The following is a 6,090-nucleotide window of genomic DNA, read 5'->3' as shown; positions in this document are numbered from 1 at the left end:
ATTTATATTACGTAAAATAATAGATTTTTAAATTTTCCTTTTTGTAAGACAAACTCATTGATATTTTATTTAGAATGCATGACCAAAACAACATATTTTGGGTTTTATTCCCAAAATGATAAAATAACTAGGTTATAACCATTTTTGTTAGAAATTTCATGTTTCATGCAAATAATGCTTTATGATTAAGATAGAAAAAACATGATTGTAAAAAACGCTCGACGTTAGCTAGTCGGTGGACTAGGCTTAAAGGATTAATCGGCTAGGCGGAGATTTATCGGGGACCATTAATTGCTAATTTGTTGAATTTTAAAAAATTAAATATGACTAATATCATATCAAAGTTCGTAAATACCACTAATATGATAACAAAATATGTTAATATGATTAATACAACACTAATCATGCCAAAAATAGTTTCCATTGAAATAAAAATTCTTCAAAATGTTAAAATTTCATTGTTTTATAATGTTTCACTCATTATGTATGCAAGGATTAATTGCTAGGCCCCTCTAATCGGTCGAGTAGTGCCTAGGGATTAATCGGAGATTAATCGGGACATAGTCAGGATTTTTACAACAGTGAGAAAAAGACCTATGTACACATTTAGGTAAGTGTTCCAAATATTACTTGTATTCCCCCCTTAAAGCATGAAATACTCGAAAATGTTGGGGTATGAACTCACCTTGAGTGTGCTCGAGGTTGGATAAAAATGTGACGGCGATGATCTTCAAGCTCAGAACACTTGAAGGTAGTCGTATCCTATGAGTTTTTAACACATAATAATGTGTGTGAACGAGATGAACTATCATTAATGTGTTGTAAAAACACTAGATTAATAAGGAAATTTACAATAATTCTTAAGACTCAACTCTAAGAATGGTTTCCTAAGAATGTTTTGATGATGTTAATGTGGAGAAAATGTTTGAAGTTTGAATTTGTTTCTTTGAGGGGAAATGTAAGAAATATGAAGATGTAAGTGGGAATTTGGAAGGGTGTTCTTGGCTATATATATATATATATATATATATATATATATATATATATATATATATATATATAAAAGGGGGGGGGGTTGTGACAATTGGAAAAATTCTAGAACAATCAAGTCTAAACTAGAACAGTACGCGAGTAAATTCGCAACATAACACTTATACATTAGAAATTTGAATGCCAAGAGAATATGTTTATATAAGTTAACATATAAATAATACTTGGAATGAACCATTGAAAGTCAAATAAGGTCAACAAGTTATCAAGGAATAAAGGAGTCAAAAAAAGTCAAATAATTAAGCCTTATAACATGAATTATACTTTATAAGGAGGGTTTTCGACTTTCACGCCCTATACCTTTGAGTTTTCGGCCGCATAGAACCGAAATCACCTTCATGGGATTTAGCCAAGACCGAAAACACCTTGTTTAAGGCCCATTAAGGCTGAAATCTCATTCTTGGATCATGTAAGTCCCCAAAATGCTTGTGTATCAATCAGATCCAATTGATGGTGTAGAATCCCAATCAATTGGATGATGTCAGATCAAATAAAAGAAGAAGGAGAAGAATAACTTGAATCTTGAATGTATTGATGAATATGATTAAAGTTCCTTACACAAGATTCCCTTTTTCTCTCTAGAACACACCTTAAGTTTCACACATTTAAGCTACTCTCTTCTCTCTAGCTTACCTACACTCCTCACCCATTACATATATTTATATATGGCACATGCGCCGTGAATAGGTTTACGGCCGTTAACACAACTGTAAACATATAATACAAAACTGAAAAATACATTTTCCTAGAAAAGTAAAGTATAAACCATATTTTTGACCCAACAATCTCCCCCTTGGTTTATATATTTCTTTTCTAGTTGACCCAACAAGAAGCTCCACCTAAAAAGTAGCTGGCTTTTCTTGCTAAGCTTCATTGGGAGCTTGGCTTCAACATTTACCTTCAAATTCTTCACAACTTCAAGATGAACTTGATGAACCTTCAATGAATGACTTCATCTTGAGCACTTGCGGCTTTTCTTCAAGATTTGAATCTGAACGCACATTGGGTGAGGAGGCTTGATGTACTAATTCTTAAAAGAAAGCGCTTTCAGCTTAAGAATCTTCAGAGAGAACAACGGAGAGAAATATTATTCTGGATCACTTCAGCAGGTTCAAGATAGCAGCAGACTGATTGAGGAGACTTCAATGCAATCTGTCACATAATCTTCAAGAATAGCTTAACCTTGCTTCTGGGGTTGAAGGATTGAATGTTTAAAGAATAATCTTCATTTCTTGCTCCTTCGAATGAAAAATTCTTCGATGTTCACAGATGAAGCCTTGGCTCAGAAATCTTCGACACAAACTCCATGAGTTTTATCTTAATCTGAATTCACTTTTCAAGACAAAACAAAACTAAAAGAAAATTTAGCACACAATATTTTTGGGTTTTTCATATTTTCTGAAAAAAATAAAACAGAAACAAAAATATTTTTGGATTTTTGATTTTCTTGAACAAGAAATAAAACAGAATATAACACTATTTTTTATTTTTGAATCTTCTTATTTTTGTTTGTTTTTTTTATTTTTGTTTGATTTTTCATTTTTTTTTAATTCTCCCCCTAAATTTGTGCATAGAGAAAAACTATGAACAAATTTAACAAAAACAAAAATATTTGGGATCAAAGTTGTGAGACAGCCTGAACTTGTTTATCAGTACCTTCACCTTCATGAATAGATCTGATCAATTGTCGGTATTGTGGTGCACTTAAAGACGAAGGATATCGATAAAGTTTTCTAAGTATACTATTTTGCTGACGACGACCACAAATATTGTTGTCCACTTAAATTAAGCAACGAGATCTATAGGCAACCTCTTAAATGGTTCAATTTTAGTTGCACTAGAACGTGTTCCCCACTTCCCGATATACCCTAGTTATCAGGAACTTCCTAAGGACTCCTTACTTTAAGTGAGTAAACAATTATTAAGGAGGAAGTCAGATTTAGAGATAGATGCATATGTTGTGTCCCAAGTCGGATCTCTTTCAATCACGCAGAGAGGACAACATATGACTAACATAGATAGAGGGTTATAGAGATAGTAGGGTGTTGCATATGCTATGTCCCAAGTTGGATCTTCCGATTATGCAGAGGGGACAACATATAGCTCACAGATAGGAAGAATTGCAGAGATAAAGAAAATGCATAGAAATAGAGTTGCAGATGTTGCAATATAGGTCGGATATCTTCCAATCACGCAGAGGAAGCAACATATGACTGACAGACAGAAAGCAAGAAACTTGTTTCCTACAAACCTACTTTATCAGAACCCCCAATCGCCTTATTAGAACTAGAATTAAGGACATAAGTTCGTACATTAAGGAAACTTCGAACCACTATTCTAGATGTGTATTAATTTAGTGTATCCTGTAGGTTCCCATGTTTATCTCACTGCTCAATCTACCCGAGCGTCGTATGGTTAGTCCAAACAATCCTATCTAAATACACACTGTCAAATCCTTCGTGCCTACCAGCACATTGAACCTAGAGTCTAAACAATTCAGATTCAGTCCCTTAAACATGTTTTAGATTTCCCGTTATCACTTTATCTTTATATCACTTCCCGATAATACCTACTAACAAAAAACTATAAGAAAAGAAAAAAATGTCTTTGAAAAGAATCAGTTTAAGATAAACTTAGGAGTATAGAGAAGAAAAAGCAAACCATAATTCAATGATTGAATTTGCATCTGGAAGGTCTGAGAACAGCACGCATAATCTCAGAACAGATCCGAAAATTCTTCATGTCATTAAGCACTAACCCCATTTATGATCCTTTCCTTTCTTCCTTTTCCGCAAAGGACACATTCTGTCACTTAAAGTTCTGAGTGTTGCACAGTTGAGAGATGTCCCCTATCATGTGCCTGGAACAACCATTATCAATAAAACCGAAATCTGATGATATGCCTCCATAGTTGCTCCGATACATTAGAGCGGGATTAGTTGGTCTTTGGAACCCAGTCCATTTTTAAACTGGGTTGACCTTTTTCATCCTTGCACAGTACTCTCTCCCATGACATATCCTGTTTATCACAAACAGAAGATGAAGAAATATTAGAATCATTAGAAGATTTGGGAGAGTGAGCCTTTGGAACCCATTTGTAGTTGGATTTAACCCATTTCTTTTTCGATCTGATGGGTGGCTCAGTACTTGCTTTTGATCTTGATGTCAGCCGTTGAGATGACTTTGATTTTAGCTTCATGGGAGCATCTCTTTGGATTTGGCTTCTTGGCCAACATTCCCTTCTTGCCATTGGGATTCGGATTCTTGGCCTTGTGGGTTTGATTCTTGGCCTTTTGCGTGTTCCAGTCACCATTGTCTGAATGTGACCTTGAGGGGTTTCTTTTGGAGTATTTACCAATTGGCGCGTTGTGCCAGCCTTGTGCATAGTAGGGAACGTATGTGCGATTAGGACAATTTCTGGCAATATGTCCAGGTGTTCCACAGTGAAAACATGTCTTTTTCTTCACTGTGAAGTTGTTTCTTCCTGCCCCTGGTGGTGTATCCTTTCCTTGTCTCTTATTGTTCCCACAAGCACAATTACAACAGGCACTCTGTTTCACTGGAATTGGTGGCATGTATTTCTCAACAACAGGTTCATCAGAAGCAACTGAGTTCGAAGCAACAAATTCAGAGCTCAAGAAGATATTGGTTTGTTCAGTAGTGTTTTCCTTGTTCTCAGCTTCTGCTACTTTACCTGCACATGAAGTAGAAACGTTAGTATCTTTGATCTCAACACCCTCAGTTGGCCCTGATTGTTCAGTCATAACTGAAGCTGGAATAGGGAGTTGGCCAAACTGAAGATGTGCTTCATTTTCAATTTCTTCCTTAGTCAGAGGGGTATAAGAGTAGTTATCAATTAAAGGAGGAGGGACACTCTCATAACCTAGACCCTTTTGTTGGTTATTTTTAAATTTCAAACAATGGTCTATGATGTTCGCAACTACTTCGCTTGACACATCAAATTTTCTGAAGTCAAAATCTACAGTTTCAAATTTTCTTTTTAATGTGTCAAGCTCAGCAGTTAATTCAACAAGTTTTCTCTTAACATAGTCATAATTTTCATATTTGTTGCTATAATCTTCTTGAAGCCTCCTAAAGTTTTTGGTTTTTGCTTCTAATTCAGCCTTTAGGGGTTTCTGTCCTTTCCTAAGTTGATATCCTTCGTATTTTAGGTCGTCGACTTCCCTTTTTAGCAAATCATTATGTTCACAAAGAAGTTTAATCATAGCTTCACATGATTGAGTGCATGAAACTTCATTGACCGGATGTTTGCGAAACACATTGTTTTTCCACACTTCAAAACATCAAGTTCTTCAATTACAGCAGCAAGACTAAGACGATTGAGATCTTTTGTCTGCTTAATGATAGCCACATTCATATCCCATGACTTCAGAAGTTCATTCAACAACTTTTTGTTTATCTCAAATTTAGTCAAGAAGATCCCAACTATATTCATCTCAGTAGTAAGTGTAGTAAATCGCTGAGATAGGTGCACTTTGTGCACCTTTTTGCACACCTTTTAGTCCCATTTCATGCATCTATTTAGCATAATTGTTCTTCTTTTTTCTTACATTTCATCATATTCATGTTAGTCTCTAGAACAACCTTATTTGCACACTTTCATGTCTTTTTCAGGTAAACCAGAGCTTGGAATGCGTTTTGGGAGGTGCCGGGAAGCATTGGTGAAGATTTCGGTATGATCGGACAAAGAACGAAAAAGTTGAAAAAAATCAAGTTGGGAGTCGGAGTCAGAAGGGTACACGGGCCGAGTTGGATTTACACTGCAAAATCAACACGGGCCGTGTTGACCAAAAATGAAAGCTGTTGACCATGCTGAACATGAGCCGTGTCAGATTTACTCTATGTCCAACATGGGCCGTGTTGACCAAAATGTGAGCTGTTGACCATGCTGAACACGGGCCGTGTCAGATTTACTCTATGTCCAACACGGGCCGTGTTCGATCCAGAAACCAACTTTTGGCAGTTTTTCCTATCTTTCATATTACGGGTTAAGGGCCATTTTTACACACACACAACATA

This window comes from Lactuca serriola, chromosome 8 (genome assembly GCF_051521515.1).
Source record: "Lactuca serriola cultivar US96UC23 chromosome 8, Lser_US96UC23_V15, whole genome shotgun sequence".
NCBI lineage: Eukaryota > Viridiplantae > Streptophyta > Magnoliopsida > Asterales > Asteraceae > Lactuca > Lactuca serriola.
The sequence above is the reverse complement of the archived record's forward strand: the minus strand, read 5'-3'. Positions refer to the sequence as shown.